A 16,035-nucleotide genomic window follows, 5' to 3' on the forward strand; every position below is an offset into this window, starting at 1 on the left:
GCGATGGCTGGCCGGATCGGTGGCGAGGCGGGCAGCTAGTGCCATGGGCAGCCAACGCCGTGGGCATGCAGGCGGTCGGCGCCGACATGCGAGCGCAGTGGCACTGTTCGAGGAAGAGGAGCATCCCACGGCCTGCCGCCGCCCCGCCGCTCCGCCCGCCCCTCCGGCATGCTCCTGCCGCCGCTCTGCCGGCTGTAGGCGACGCCGCGGCGCGAGGTGACGGCGCGACGAGGAAGAGGGACAGCCGAGAGGGGAGAGGGAATGAAATGCGAGGCCCACGTGGTAGTGGCGTAGCTAGAATTTAAAGTAAAGATGGTGCATCTATATGTAACTAGCTGGGTGGCCCACGTATTTACGCGGTTAGCACCCAAACAAAATCATATATTTTTAAGTATGATTTTACTTAAGATTTATTAAATAGCTATCCCCATATTTCTAATTATATAGTTTCTAAAAGTCACACCAGCTACTACCTCTTACTTCTATCATATCCTTCTTTATTTGTTTGCTCGGTTTACCACTAAAAATAGAAAAGAAATACTCATATTCACAAACCCTGGCTATTTCTAATTCAAATTTCAGACCCTGCACACCTATTTAAAGAGGGGATGAATAATGGGCCCACATGTCAGAATTTAGGGAGTGCCAGTGGGCTATCCTGGATAGATTGCTCGTTGGCGCCCGTGGTTTTTTCTCTCCTACTTTGAGAGGATTTTTCACGTTAAATCTTGTGTCTTCTATGATTTATCTATTGTTTTTTATCGTTTCTTTATCATTCGTTTCCTAACACCAATAAAGTTACCCTAGTGCCATAAGCTCAATTCTAATACTCTGTAGTCTTTAACTCACAGACTCACTACAGTCATAGCTTGCATCATGCAAGACTGGGCTGGTTGGTTGTCCTTCATGATGAACCCAATAATTCATAAGTTGATGCAAATTAGCATCCAAAATAGTAAATGCACAGTGCTAAACTCGTTTCACTTTCACAAAATACTATTTAATCTGCTGGTGATCTGTTTCCTTGTAGATACTCTGTTTAATCTGCTGGTGATCTGTTTCCTTGTACATTTTCCTTGAAACCATTAAAAATTATATCTTATAGTTTTTTGAGTTTATTATCTCGTTGGGTTTCGTTTTTATAATTTCTAGAAGTCCCATCAAACACTAACATTATACTCCTCTACGGCCCAACCACTGTCTTTTATCTTTATTGTCATTGGAATTTTACAAATCGAACATAATTATCGTTCGGGTTCATTTTTTACTTTCTATAAGTTCCACTAAACCGTTAGCGGCTTTGCCATTGTACTCCTTTATGGCTCATCCGTTGCCTCCATTCTTTATTGTAATTGAGATTTTAAAATCAAACATCATTATCATTGTTTTTTTTTACTTTTTAGAAGTTTCGAACCTTTAAAAATTGGACCTTGTAGTTTTTAGAATTTATTGTCTTGTTGGGTTTCTTTTTTATAATATTTAGAAGTCATGTCAAACGATGCCACTATACTCCTTTACGGCCTATTCTTTATTGTCATTGGGATTCTAAAAATCGAATATAACTATCGTTAGAATTTATTTTTTATTTTCTAGAAGTCCTATACACCCGCACGCTACTTCTCCTTTTTATTGTCATTGAGATTTTAAAAATCGAATATGATTATCAATGGGTTTTTTTTACTTTCTAGAAGTCCCGGCAACCGCCTTGCCCGTTTGCTTTACGGCCTGCTTGTCGTCCTCCTTTTAATCATCATTACGATTATATTTGGTGTTTTACTAATAGTTTTTATATGTCGTATCAACCGCCACCACTCTACCCTTTTATAGGCTTGTTACTTAATTTATCTTGTCATATACCCTTTTATAGGCTTGTTACTTAATTTATCTTGTCATGTGTTTAGATAGTCTTTTTTTTCAATAGTCTTTTTTTTATCATCAATTTCTGTTGTTTATAAATTGTATTCCTAATTGAAATCTTTTTTATTTTTCTAATTTCAGAATTTATTTTTTTTTTCAAATTTTAATTAATACCGTATAGTGTTCTTTTAATATTTTTATTTTTTATTTTTTGAATTTCAGTTGTTTCAAAATTGTATTCCTACTTGAACTCTCTTTTGGTTTTTCTAATTTTGGATATCATTTTATTTTTTCTGAATTTTAATTAATCTCGTATTGGGTTCTTATATGAATTCTTCTTTCAATATTGCTTTTTTTTAATTTCGAATTTCAGTTGAAGTCTTCTTTTCTTTTTGCTAATTATGGATTTTATTTTTATTTTTATTCCGAATATTAACTAATCTCGTATTGGGTTCTTATATGGACTCTTATCTCAATATTCCTTACTTTTAATTCTGAATTTCAGTTATTTTTAAAATATATTCCTACTTGGACTCTCCTTTTATTTTCTAATTTCGGATTTTATTTTATTTTTATTTCGAATTTTGATTAATCGCGTATTGGGTTCTTATATGGACTTTTCTCTCAATATTCCTTATTTTTAATTCTGAATTTCAGTTATTTTTAAAATATATTCCTACTTGGACTCTCCTTTTATTTTCTAATTTTGGATTTTATTTTATTTTTATTTTGAATTTTGATTAATCTCGTATTATGGTCTTATATGGACTCCTCTTTCAATATTGCTTATTTTTAATTCCGAATTTCAGATATTTTTAGATTGCATTTTTACTTGGACTCTTCTTTTATTTTTCTCCGATTAATGTGGGAATTTCTAGCCTCCACAGCGAATCTCATTCGTGCAAATAGTAACATGATCAATCAAATCATGCACTGCCTTGCATGGTCAAGTCTACACAAAATAGAGTTATTGTGCACTCTTCTCTAAATAACAATTTAAAATATGTTTATTTTTAATATTATTTTTATATCTATGTTATCAAGAATAATAGCTATACTTAACAAAAATAATCTGATAATTGCATATAGAGACGTTCATGGTTTTCAATACTGGAGAATAGATTGGGAAACAAAAGCCATGAAGGAGATGGGAAAAAAAATCAATGGATCCTATCCAACCCAAGCGTCCAACAATTTTATCTCGCGTTGAGTTGGACGGTTTTTAGGAGCGGTTCTTATTACAAACGACATTTTTTTTCTCATGTTGAGTAGGATAGTTTTCGCTAACCCTTTTTTAGAAATGGTGTTTTTTTTTCTCGCGTTGAGTCAGACAGTTTTCTCAAACTGTTTTTAGAAACAATGGTTTTTTCTCGCGTTGAATCCTATTGTTTTAGATCCTGGTTTTTTTTATAAACAGTGTTTTTTCTAATATTTTTTCAGAGCGGCTTGTTTTTTATGAATCTTTCTGACAGTTTTTTCCTAGCATGTTTTCTTTTTGCTTTTTTTCTCGCTCGTTTTTTTGCTTGTTTTTTCTAACATTTTTTCCCTCGCGTGTTTTTTCTAGGTGTTTTTTTTTGCTTTTTCCAATATAGGAAAATAGATGGCGAAACAAAAGCTCTGTAGGAGATGAACAAAATCGATGGATGCTATCCAACCCAAGCATAGATCAATTTAGTATTTTTTTTCTCACAGTTTTTCAGAGTAACCTTTTTTTTATAAATGGTGCTTTACCTTTTTTCTTGAGCGGTTTTTTCAAACCATTTTTTTTAGAAATGGCATGTTTTTCTAATAGTTTTTTCCTCGCATGGTTTTTTTTATTTTTTACGGACGATGGAAATATTTTTTTCTCGCGCGCTTTTCTAATTTTTTATAGACGATGGAAACCTTTTTTAAGCGTTTCTTTTGGTTTTTTCTGACATTTTGTCTCACATGTTTTTTTTGTTTTTTTTCTCACGCGTTTTTTTCTTTTTTGTTGTACGATGAAAACTTTTCTTTTTAAATAGTTTGATTAAATTAGATTCGAGATAGAGAAAAGATATATACGGACTGCTAAAACGAATAGAAATTTGACTTTTTTTTGCCGCGTTTTTTTCCACCTTTTTACTTTTTTTTTCTCATGCGTTTTTTATTTTTATGAACAGTGAATCGGACGGCCATATTTGGGTGTTTTTTCGCAAATTTTTTTATTTGTCCGCCACTTTTTTTTTCCTCCTTGTACAGGAACCGTACCCCTTTTTAGGGGAAACTGATCTACGGTTTTATTTTTTGTTTTTTCGCCACTTTTGAATCGGACATTTTTTTAAGTTGTTTTTTTCACTATTTTTTCTCAGAATTTTTGTTTTTTTCCTTTTTAAGTGATCAGATTTTTTTGCCAGGGGAATCGGACTTTTATTTTTATTTTTTTTTCGTTTTTTATTTTAACGGTATTTTTTCTCGGACTTTTTTGGTTTTCCTTTTTAAGTGATCGGATCTTTTTTTTTCCAAGGGGAATCAGACTTTCTTTTTTTTGCTTTTTTCATTTAAACGGATGAAGGAAATGTTTCTATTTTTTCAGTAGTAGAGAAGAGATAGAGATTTTGGATTTTATTTTTTTTATTTCGAATATTAATTAATCTCACTTTTTTGGTTTTCCTTTTTTAAGTGATCGGATCTTTTTTTTTTCCAAGGGGAATCAGACTTTCTTTTTTTTCGCTTTTTTCATTTAAACGGATGAAGGAAATATTTCTATTTTTTAAAGTAGTAGAGAAGAGATAGAGATTTCAGATTTTATTTTTTTATTTCGAATATTAATTAATCTCACATTGGGTTATTATATGGACTCTTCTTTCAATATTGCTTAATTTTATTCCGAATTTCAGCTATTTTTAAATTGTATTTCTACTTGGACTCTTTTTTTCTTTTTCTCCGATTAATGTGGGAATTTCTAGCCACCACAGCGAACGTGGTGACTTCTTTCAAAGCTGTTTTAATAATATAATAATAGATAGATAGATAGATATGCCAATTAAAAGGGTGGTCCACTGTACAATTTTTATTATATTAACTAACACATATACTATAATTTTAAATTTTTAGGTGGTCTATGGACCACGGTGTCACCTAGCTGGCTACGCCACTGCACGTGGGCCCCACCATATTTATTTTGTTGTGTAGCTGACATGTAGGTCCCGCCATTTTTTTTGTGTGTAGCTGACATGTGGGCCCATGGTTTTCATTATTTTTCCGAGATATAATTGTCACGTAGGCGCCACGTCAATGCCACGTGGGATGGAGACCTAGTCAAACCAGCCACGTAGGCGTCACATCAGCCAAAATAGCTATCCAAACCGCCTTAGGACCTTATGTGCGCGGTTTTCGTAAGTTGAGGGACTGGTCGTACCCGTTTGGGGTTCAGGGACGAAAATTAGACTGGGCGACAAATAGAGAGACCTAAAGTGAACTTATTCCCCTCAACTATAAGTCCAATCCAACTAAAAAACCCAGAATACGTGCTCCCGTGATCTCTCTCTCTCTCATTTTGCGAGTGGTTTTGGTTGATGCAGCGCTTATGTGATATTGTATTTGGACAAAAAAAAATAGTGCCCCCACACGACAGTAAAACCTCTCCTTTGATCCTACTCCCATGCTCTTATATTCCTCAAACTCAAGGAAGCTGAGCGAGTGAGCGCTAACGATTGCGAAGGCTTGAGGATGAGGGCAACCACGGCTAGAATCCAGACATCGTCACATAGCTTGGACTCTATTCTGGCCCAAGGCATGCGGGTCCAATGGTAACGATGAAGCGGCCGGCCAAAGGCCTCCTAACTTGCTCTAAGGCCGTGACGAATGGTGGGGAAGCGACTGCGGCTTGCTTTGTCAATGGAAATCTTTGGCAAAGGAGGTGGTGGAGTGGCTCCCGCATGGACATGGCGCAAGCTTGCCGTGATGCCATGGCTAGGGGGAATGGCGGGAAGCAACCCTTCCTCCTCTTCCCTAGGATGGGTCCCGCCAGGCCGCCACTAGGACTCAGGCCTTCGCTGTGGTCGTCGCAAGTTCCTCCCCTCACGCATCTTCTTCTTCATCACCATCATCGCCAGGCACTGCCTCGCATTGTGCTGGAGTCCGCTCGTTTCCGTCGATGGTAGGAAGGTTGGTGGCGCGGAGGGTGGAGAGGGTAGGAGAGTAAGGCTGGTGGCAAGGAGCTCTGCCTCATCGTCATCAAGTAGTCGAGTGTCATTACTTTGCGAAGAACCAATGAGCGTGGAAGTGACTGTCGTCGAGGAGCCATCTTCGCCGCCGCCGCCACCAACCGTCTTGAATCTATGGCTCCACTGCGCACCGCCGCAATGGGCACCGGGCTTCCTGCTTTGCTTGGGTCCTCCACCATGCCATCGTCTCCTCCATCAACTGTCGTGGTAGTTGCCTGGAAAAAATGATTCCGTGGACACAGGAGGAGAGAAAATTCAAGGGACTTGTTTGGTGTCCTTCTGACAATGTTTGGTGTCCTTCTGACAACTGCAGACTGCAGGTTCTCTCATAATCAAAAACAATTCCAAACAGTCGAGTCTTTCACGTAGATTCTAAAAAGTTATTATAGTTTTAGAATAAAAAAAAACTAGAAGCCAAAACCAAAATCCATCAGCGGAGTGCCACTAGCTACTTATTAAAATCTAAAGCTCCCTAAATAGGTCCTAGGATATAAACTATACAAAGAGCAGACAAAGGGTTACTGACATTCGACACCTATAATTATTTTTACTTTACTTTTTCTTAAGTGCAATACCACATAAGCACCACGTAGGCGTCATGTTGAATAAAGATCACATCACGTACGATAAAATTGTTATCCAAACCACTCTGGAATGCAAAATAGACCAATTTTTATAGGAAAATAGACTAGTTTTAATAGTCAAGGATCATATATCTAACTAGATGATACCCCACGTGTTGCCGCGAGAAATGAAAAATACAACTGAAGAATGGGTGAAAGATTGAGATAAAAGTCAATAAAACCAGACAACTTTTGGTTTTGTTCATGAATCATGGGTGTGTACATAATAGCATTAATTCAAATTGGTGATGACTAATTGTTTCAGGGCAATGCCTATATAGTGGAGATACAATTGTCCAGATAGAATATAAATCCAAGAAATATGGCTATTCTTGTTGTATAGGTAGAATCACCCATCGTATCAATCATAGGACATACCGTAAACTTTCGATTCATTGACTGGTTAAGAAAAAAAAAGGGAAGGAACTGTTCTTATTTAACAGTCAGCTCTTAGCAACAATGCCTACAATGTGCAAGGGAAAAGTCTGAAAAAGATGATAACAATTGTAGTTTACGAATAAATACACAGCACTACAAATATAAGCAACTGCTAGGATACTTATGAATTCCAATTTGAAACTATGAAAATTTCACATGCAAAACAGACGAACAACTAAGCAGTATAGCTAATTGATGGCGTGCATAGATTTTCCGGAAAGAAAACTGTAGACCATTGACAACATATCATTCCAATCATTGTATATAAGCATCCTTCGATGTTCTATAATCTGCTACAAATTTGTCCTTGAATTAGCACATTCATCATTGACTCATCCTTCTTGGAGCACACCCATATGCCCATATCGTATTTCTATACCTGCCCAAGAACCATTAATATTTAAATCAGAGTGAAATAAAGAAAGGACTTAAACTGATCAAATCATCAAAAAGCTATCCTGCGGTTGATAGAACAACGGAAGGCAATATAATCTGGAGGTTGTACAAAATTACTTTCAAGATCAGCATCGAATCAAAAGTCAGAGTCAAATGAACCGATCAAATCATCAAATCAAATATGTTATCACTTATTCACTTATCACCTAGTTGATAGAAAAAGCTATTGCCCTTGGGAAAAAAAGATAATACTTGTAAATTAATATGGAGATGTAATAAGAAAAAAATGATAGCAAATATATCACTCACCATGCAATATCTGATGATCAAATATGGGGGCCGGTTGGTCTGCAAAAGAGAGCGCTGGTATGTGTGGCTGCAGGAGGATTTTAAAGATGCTTTGGAAGAGAATAAATCTGATTAACCATGACGTTTGGTCTCGCTGCTATAATTATTGGAGGCAGTTTCTGCTGCACAATTGCTTATCGTAATGGGAGAAGTAGATGCGGCAGGCTAGCTGTGAAGGGGATTGGATCCACTAAGAATTTGTAGGATTCAGAGAGAAGGGGGCTGGTTCGATAATCGTTTAGCATCTAGATTATATCTAATAGCTGAGATAATTGTGATGACGTGGCTTAACCTGGTGGCTGCTTTATAGTAGTAATTGCACTAAGGGGGTTCCAACTACATAGAAAGAAAGGATTTGTGGGTAAGGGACCCAAATCAAACGGGGATGACTCCCGGTTGGGCGCCCGATCGGGAGGGGTAAAATCGGGCGCTGACGTTAGCGTCCAATTTACGTGCAAAATTACTTTAAACTAATTTATCTCTTAAATTACTTATCCAAATCATGATCCGATTGCACCATTAAATTCGTTGCAATTAAATCTTCAAAACAAGACCACACATGGATATATTCCGACGAAATTTTTTTTAGCTTATTATTGAATTATTTTTAAATGTTGCACGATGTTTCACCAGATATATCAGAATTGTTTCACTAAGTAGATCAAAAATGTTTCACTTGTTTAAATCGGGTGTTGTTTCACCTTGTATAAAAACAATATTTCAGCAAATAGCGAAAAAATGTTTCAGTTCACTGCAACATTAGATCTATACATAGTGAAACATTGTGAGTACACTAGGTAAAACATTTTTCAGTGGAACAAAAAATAAACCAAATTCCCTTAATAGGGGGTTTCCAAAATATGTGGGCTTTTTGTTGCAATGAAATGTTTCGTTAAGTGTAACATTAGATCTATACATAGTGAAAAATTGTGAGTACACTAGGTGAAACATTTTAGGTGGAACAAAAAATAAACCAAATTCCCTTAATATAGAGTTTCCAAAATATGTGGGTTTTTTTTTGCAAAAGAGAATTTTAATTCACTGCAACATTAGATCTATAAATAGTGAAACATTGTAAATACACTAGGTGAAACATCTTTTGTAGAAAAAAGGGGAGCAGAAGTGGGTGGGCCCAAGTAGACACGTGGGGGAGGGGGCGCGGGGGGAGCGCCTGATCCGGCTCCCCCGCATCGGGCGAGCGGCAAAGAGCATTTCCGAAATCAAACTCTGGCTGTAGTTGAGGAAGACAAAATTTCGGCAAGACTTACCAACGGATTACAGAATCAATCCCTTTCCTCAGTCCTCCCTCCGCACAAGTACGTCGCCTGCCAGCCAGAGCACATTGAGACGTGCCGTTAGACGTGGACTAATTTTTATTTCCTCGCCCTAATTCATTGAGTTTGGAAATTTTCAATAGTATCATGATTGTGCCTCATGTTGCTGCGTATGCTGCAGGCTGCTTGCCCACATTTGGTTCTGGAAGGGAAATCTTCAGCGCAACAATTGTATGCTTCTGCTGCCGGACCAGCGTCGTCCGTCGTGTTCGTAAGTATAATAAGGAGCAGATCAGCGCCAGTCCCGTAATGCCGACGACAGACTGGTGAATGAATGGGCACTTCACTTCGTGGTATTTTGGCTTTTGGTAGGGTGGTTTCTTTTTCCTCGAGTTACGGTACGGTATCGACAAACCGCGCTGTGAAATACTCCACCGAAATTTGGTTAACCATGTGTGAAAAAGAGAAATCCTTTCTGTACTCTTCATATTACGCCCTTGTTTGTGATAAGAACTGCCTTCCTTTATACATAATTGAGGAACCTAATTCTCAAATTCTGAGATGCCAAGATGTGAATTCGCGTGGAGTTAGCATCAGGATGAGATCGAGGCCCAATTATGCCATTACCTGCCTCGTTTCCTCGTACCAACCACGATTGATTCCTCGTGCTGGAGCTCGCACAACTTCTTTGCCCCCATCTATTACCTATACCAGTGGGCGATATACCGCTATCCGTACAGGGCGGAAACTGTTTACATTTGCTGATTTTTGCATCTCATTGGACCAGCACGAAGAAGGCGGCAAGAAGGCACATCAGGCAGCGCCGACTCAGACTAGCCAATGAAAAGCGTCGTGCTTAAATTTCTTAACACTTGACCCGACGACTTGACTTCACCAACCGGAGGCGCTATGCTTCAAGGCTGCTTCCTATTAGCTCCTACGACCAAGGTATGGCAGGTATTGCTCATGTGACACATCCCGGGCCATGTCGTCCTTGTCAAAACTTCACAACTTGCGTACCTTTGTCCACACACTACGAAAAGATGCCAAGCAATAATTTATTACAAGGCGCAAATTAAATTGCCCCTTGGCCATGCCTGTCCGATAAAGAAACAAATATCTAGTCCAAGAAAGCATATAGCCAAAACACCAAAGCTACTAGGTAAGAGTACTCCGTATAACCCCACTATCCCATCTTCATTCTAGATCAGATCAAAGCAAACTTTGAGGAGACAGCTCACTTCAATACAAAAGGACCCTACCAGCCAATGGCATGCAAAGCAGCTTTGTGACCCGGATATTCTTCTCCTTCCTCAAATTAATTTGATTTACCAAGCAAAAAAGGCAAGCTAGAGGGGCAAAGACAAGTCCACGTTTACTTTGATTTGTCCTGAAATGTCAGTTTCACCTCCATGTGACCATGTCCACATGCTAATATCACCTTATTGAGATATATAGTGTAAATATAGTAGTACTTCAGACAGCCTTGTGGGTGTTAAGCTGCAGGGTAGCGTACTTCCATGAGGAAAGAATGAAAGAAACAAGCCATAAATATTGAAGGAGACATGCTTGCAAACCTATAGCAAGGTTTGGTTAAGAGAATCGGTGAGTCGGTGATGCATGAACCAGCCAACCAAAAAACGCCACTATGCATTAGTTTAGATAGGCTCGCAGCTGTCACAGTTGTGCGACTAGGTCAGTACCTCCTCCTCTTTGCCCTGCTGCCATTAGAGCTGCCATCGCGCCACCCATGAGGTCCATGACACATGTGGTCTTCTTCTTCCTCATCCCTCCCCATGTGCCTCCTGAAGCGGCCGTCGAGCTCTCCTGGCGGCAGACCACCGCTGCCACCTTCGGCGAAGTCCATGTCACCATCCGCGCCGTAGGAAAGTATGACCTCGTCGTCATCGGGGCTGCCTTCAAAGGGTCGGAGATGATGGCCTCTCCTCTCGCCAAACTTCCTTCTCTCGGTAAGTTCAGCTTTTGCATGTAGTTCGGCTAATTGAGCAGGATGTAGATGTGGCTCGAAGGAGTCTCCTTCTACACCTCCATGATGCATGCCACACCTTCTCATGTTTCTTTGCATACCTCTGTCATCATGCTCAATTCGGTCAAAGGGCGAACCATGGCGGCGGGTGTGGTGTCGATGAGGTAAGTATGGTCTGTCAGTTCTGATTAATGGTGGTGATCTGCCCATTGTTTCAGGAGACCATCCTCTATGTAAATGCATAGGTGCACCCCTTCTCTACCCAGGTGAATGGCTCTTGTTTCTGTGAATGAATGCATGGTCACCTTGTATATGATGCCGACGGGAATGTGGTACATAAAACCTCTCCTCCATCATGTCATCAGATAGATCTTCCATATGCTCATGTGCCAGCAGCCTAGGGTCTGGAACATCTCTTCCAGAGAAACCATCAATGTCCATATCTCTCATCAAACCGCCCTGCAACTGATTGTTCATTGGCGAGGAGCGGTGTCGCCTATGTGGAATTCGCTGCATGTGCCCTAGGTAATCTTCAAAGGGGCGCCTTCTGCGGGCCATAGGTTCATCGTCAAAGTAAAGTTCAGATTCATTCATTCTTGGACCCCGGAAGTTCCTTGGATTACCACGGGATCCAACACCACGTCCACCATAACGGTAATCTGGCCTTCGTTGATTGAATGTATCAGGCGCATGCCTGCCACCATGGTACTCTCCTTTGTTCTTCTCTCTCTTAGACTGCATAAGCCTCTCCCATGTTTCATTCCTGTAAAATAAGCACAAAGAGGAGAAGAAAACAAAGACTTTGTAACTCCAGCCAAATACAATACCTAACAGATAGTTACCATATGGATGAGGAAACCCAGTCCCGCTTACTGCAGCATCCCACAAAAGAAACAAAACAACAAGAATCATACCTATTGACATTGACATAAGGATGCCCCATCCCTCTCCAATGTGGGTCGTCAACCTGACCATCTCTTTCATTCTGTACAGAAGTTGTCCTACAAGAGTCAGGTTTGGATTTATCACATTCTGACCTCTCAGATGCCGACTTTACCATTCCACACTCATCGTGCAGTTGACTGCTTGAAGCGCCATCAGGATGAGAATCTTCACCTAGGACAGAATCCCTTGGGTGCAATTCTAAGACTTTGGCAACCTCTTCACTTACTGTCTAATGCTCAATCTTCACAGCAGCATTTTCCGCATGGTCCTCGCTACAATTAGCAGCTTGCTTACCAAGTGGAGATTGACACCCTTTTGACTTTATTTTAGGAGTTGTACTCTTCTCAAGGCAGCTGCCTGATTCCTTATAAGGTTCCATAATGGATTCAATTTTAGGGGAAGTGGATGTTTCCAAAGATGATAACCTTCGGGTATCTGCTGTACTTGAGCCTGTGATGGTCTTAACACGTATGGTACTGTCGTTGTTATTCATTGGAGTATTCTTATCTGATCCCAATAGTTGTTTATTTTTGGACTCTTCATTGACAACATTGCCACTTTGATGACTGTTCTGACATGAATGAGGGAAAACACCATCTTTAACATTAATACGCTTGTCATCACTAATACCTTGCATGTCGATCTTATTTGTCACAAATGAGCAATTCTGATGTGTATTACTGTCATGTTCCTTCTGTAGATTTCTACCCGAACCCATACTGTCAGAGGTTTGATTGTTCCCTAGTGTCCCTCCATGAGGTTTATTGGTAGTAGATAGATGTGATACAATATTGTCATCATCTTCTGAACAGTCCATTTCAGCACTCCCTTGTGACATACCATCAAACCCAAAACGATTCCGAGAATTGGAAATCGATGGTTCAGGTATAGGATTCGAGGAACTTTGCAATGAACCACAAACTTCAACAGCATTGCGAGAATTCACATGACTCATTGTTGGTTTGCAATCAACATTAGCCTCATCAGGATTACAGCATGCAGGTTCAGTAGGCAATGAGGGCTGGCTGGCTGATACACGTAATCCAGCGCGGCTAGCATCACGGTCTCCCAAAGGCAATTGCTTTGTGGCCATCAGTGGTGAGCAGCGACTACTTACTGATGCAGTTGCAGGACTTGGGATTGCAGCAGTTGTTTCCTCACACTTGATAGATTTCTTAACTTCATGGTCAGCATGCATGGCCTCAGTGCGGATGGCATCACGCAATCTTTCAGTTGATAGTGGAACGTTAGCAGTTGCTACATTTGGAAAGATTCCAGAATTCAAATCAAGGGCAGCTTTTCCAGGAACTTGGTGGGCACCGTTAGGCTTTTCAATTTCAGCGCGATTGTTAGCTAGTCCAACACTTTGTGATTCTAATGGTTGTTCTTTTTCTACATCATTCTGAACATGTCGTTGAGACTGTTCTTCAGGCTCTTTCTTCACCAAACAACCAGATGCCATGCTCTAAATTCTAGCCACACTTGATGATATAGTTTTATGAGGGTTTTCATTCAAGGGCACCAATTTGACAACCTCCTCAACTGGTGATTTATCTGTCCTTGGTATACCAACTTCCCTGGTGATCTTTTTGGCACTTACAGTAGGTTCAGATCTAACTGCAACATTAGGAGCATTGTTCTCAGACTCATTAATGTGCTTACCAAATAGAGAGAGATTTAATCCAGCATTGTTCTCAGACTCTTCAACATGCTTACTAGACAGAGAGAGACTTAGTCCTGGAACAGGAGCAAGTCCTTTCCAGTTTATGCCTAGCTCAGGTCTAGCTGGTGGTTTAAGTTGCAAGTCTAAGGTAACATCAGCTGCCCCACGCTTATTAGAAAGTCCATATGCATTGGAAAGGTTCAAAGTACTGGCAATGTTTCGATGCAGTCCATTGCTCACTGTAGAAACTGGGGGCACTGGGGGAACATGTGCTTTCTGAAGCTGAACAGTTTCATGGTAGAGTATATTACTGGAATCTTGCACTATAGGCAAACTTTCAGCAAGATCATGAGGGTCCAATGGCACATTAAGATCCAAATTCGGTAGTCGCCCAAAGCTACTGTCAGAAGATGATTTGGGTTCATTTGTTGCTCCAGCATCCTTCTGAAAATCTGCTGATGGAAAGCTAGAAAGACCCTGATCAACTTTCTCTTCCTTGACATTGGAACTAGAATTGATCTTACCATTCAGACGAGATGCTGAACGCAAACCCAAACTCAAAAACTTCTGACTCTGAGTATCATCAACGGGAGCAACATTACCTGTACCACTCTCTATGCGAGAAGGGATTCCACTTGATCCATCAAGTGACAGCCCTTTTTTCTCGGTCAAAGATTGAATGAATGACCTCTTGGCATGCCTTTGATCCTGGGGATTAAACATCCCATTACCTTTTGTGATTGCACTTGTTTCTTCTGATACAGATCTGTTCAAGAAAGTGTCCTTGCTGCATCCTGCCTCTGCAACTGAAACGGCCATCCCCGTTGCCGGAGACGATGGTCTCATCGAGGGCGGCATTCCAGACGGAAGCAATCTATCAGACAACAAAACTGGCCTTTTCTTAATGGGCACGCCGACCGCCGGCTCATCCAATCGCGGCCCGAGCCGATGACTGCAAACCTGCTCATACAACATCCAGAATTTTTATACAAATGCAGAAAGAGACATCCAGCCCACTAGAATGGACCTCCAAGGAGGAAACTTCATGTACCTCTTCCTTCTTGGCTACCGACATCTTTGCCTTGGCGTGGACCACCAGCCAATATTCGGTGTCCTCTGGTACAAACCGCGGTCAGTACCCGGAAGAAACCAAGAATAACAAGAACAGACGAAAACGCTCAAGTGATGCGTACCAACCGGCAATAAATGAGCTGATGGTACGACAGATCATAACACGGGAATACCTAAATACTAGCATAATGCGTTGTCTCTTTGCAGACCAAAGAGAATAATCTACTATACTACTGAATTATATGATTCAATACAGTATCAATAAAGGAACACTTTAAATAAAGTATTTTAAAGTGTTCTAGAGGAATCAAAGCAAAGCAACAGACAAATCTATCAATTGTTAATGACAATGGCACAACCAGAGTAGGAGATAAACTCAAACACTAACTCTAGTAGATTAATCTTCCAAGCAAAAGTGATTCCTTTTTACACTAGAATTCGGTTTAATCAAGACAGCATGCAACAGAGCAAGATCGTAATCAGAGGAACAAAGCATGAAATCAATCAGCCGCGATTCACCTGGCGGCTAGCGCTACCAATTATCAGCAAAAGCGTGGCGGCGGTGGCATAATAGCAAAACTACTCAAGGCTCAAAGCTAGCCGTCGCCGTGCTGAAGCAAAAAAAAAAAGGCTTGCCCCACAAACGCGCTTGCGTGAAAGGGAAGCATCCAAATATACCACTACGAATTCACCAATCCGTTGAAGAATAACCGCAACAACACTCATCCCGCATCACGCACCAATAGAAAGGATCAAAACCAGCAGCCAAAATCCCCCAAAAAAAAGCAAAAAAAAAATCTCAAAACAATGATCGATCCAGCGAAACCCCGGGACAAATCTAATCAGCCCCTTCCCCCCCGGTCACAAACAGAGCCGACGCCACTTGCGGCGGCGGCGACGAAACAAAAAGGATGAGATATTTCCCGTGTACCTGAACAAAACCTAAAGCCGAGAGATCAGCTCCGCTCGCCGCCCCAGTGTGCGCAGACGAAGAGCGCCGCTTGCCTGCTCGCTCGCCCAGGCGAGCTCTGCGGGGCGGGGGCGTAATAAAGGCGAGCGCTGCAGCACGCGGCGCAGGGTGGGGATGGTGGCGCGCGACGGCGACGCGCCAACTGCTCCCAATCTGCCTCTCTTCTCTCTCTCTCTCAAGTCTCAACTGTCACTCTCCCTCTCCCTCCTCCCTCCCACCAGGCTCGTCTACACTGCGAGATCCCTTGCTTGCCCTCCTCCTCCCCGCTCTTTCTCC

The 16,035-nt window shown here is 40.7% G+C and overlaps 1 long non-coding RNA gene and 1 pseudogene across 1 annotated transcript; both read right to left on the reverse strand.

Annotated features, from left to right (window-relative positions):
• Positions 1-7,042: 7,042 nt before the first annotated feature.
• Positions 7,043-8,132, reverse strand: LOC9270633 (uncharacterized). The gene is made up of 2 exons (XR_001544414.3): positions 7,811-8,132; positions 7,043-7,484 (listed from the first exon to the last, which is right to left on the reverse strand). It is a non-coding gene; the product is annotated as an uncharacterized lncRNA (long non-coding RNA).
• Positions 8,133-9,581: 1,449 nt separating this feature from the next.
• On the reverse strand, positions 9,582-14,913 carry LOC4332450 (uncharacterized; annotated as a pseudogene).
• Between the last annotated feature and the right edge of the window lie 1,122 nt (positions 14,914-16,035).

Source organism: Oryza sativa, chromosome 3 (genome assembly GCF_034140825.1).
Source record: "Oryza sativa Japonica Group chromosome 3, ASM3414082v1".
In the NCBI taxonomy this organism is placed as follows: Eukaryota; Viridiplantae; Streptophyta; class Magnoliopsida; order Poales; family Poaceae; genus Oryza; species Oryza sativa.